This window comes from Notolepis coatsorum, assembly GCF_963971535.1.
Source record: "Notolepis coatsorum genome assembly, chromosome: 17".
NCBI classification, from domain to species: domain Eukaryota; kingdom Metazoa; phylum Chordata; class Actinopteri; order Aulopiformes; family Paralepididae; genus Notolepis; species Notolepis coatsorum.
In genome coordinates, this window is record NC_140181.1 from 11,613,637 (window position 1) to 11,614,931 (window position 1,295).

The following is a 1,295-nucleotide window of genomic DNA, read 5'->3' on the forward strand; positions in this document are numbered from 1 at the left end:
AGTGTGAATGCTTGATGGTTTCTGTGAAGCGCTTTGTGGAACAATGCTGATATACAGTTAAGAATGAGTAATTCGCTTTTGGTTTTTAAGAAAATGGTTTGTAAAGCTATTTTTGAAAACTACAAGGGTGAATAATACTGTTTTTTTTTGCTATTTTCTTTTAGAATACTGTTTTGGAGTCTTAATTTTTTTAATTTTTGTTAAGAATATAGGACAGGCATAGGCTATATAAGCATTGCTTCAGTCTGTACCTTCTCAGTCACTGTAAAATCAAATATTGTTAAATGATGGGGTATATTGTATTGTGTGAGATGATGACTGAATAAACTACTACTACTACTACTACTACTACTACTTTGGGTGTTTTCAAAAGGCTGAAAAACGCTGTATGAATTCAAGCCATTATTATTGATTGCTGATGTTCTTCTTATGCAGTTGACTCTGAGGAAAGAGAGAGAGCCCAGTCCAGCACAGCTGACCCTGAGGGGAGAGAGAGCCCAGTCCAGCACAGCTGACCCTGAGGGGAGAGAGAGAGCCCAGTCCAGACAGACAGACACACAGAGAGAGAGACAGAGAGAGAGACACAGAGAGAGAGACAGAGAGAGACACACAGAGAGAGGGAATGACACAGAGAGAGAGAGACACACACACAGAGAGACACATACACAGAGAGAGAGAGAGAGAGAGAGAGAGAGAGAGAGAGAGAGAGAGAGAGAGAGAGAGAGAGAGAGAGAGAGAGAGAGAGAGAGAGAGAGAGAGAGAGAGAGAGAGAGAAAACAAGCTCTTGGAATGGGTGTCTGGGAGGAAGTGGGGGGTCTTTCGATGTTGATTAAACGGCAAGCAACTAATGTCATGAGTGCCAAATTAAAGGACAATAAATCCAATCTAACTGAAATTGTGTAGCACAGACCTTTTCTATGGATCAAAACCTCAATATTATTATGGTGTAGTTAATACTTCATGTATCCTTAATCCCTAGGCTAATGAGGCACTAAGATGTTAGTAAAAAAAAAAAACATATGCCAATGACAGGAAGTAACGGTATATGTATGTGTGTGTCTCTGTGTGTGTGTGTGTGTGTGCATGAGTGCACATCTAGGGGCGGTGTGTAGATTTGGTCTCCCTGATGTTGACTCCTTAGCCACAGCCTTGGGTTGTTTAATACTGGACAAGTGTTTCATAACGGCCGTTGTGTGGGCCGGTTTCGGGGCCGGTGCGTGGGCCGGTGCGTGGGCCGGTGCGTGGGCCGGTGTGTGGGCTGGTGCGTCTGAATGTCCCAGGCTGAATTTGTGTCC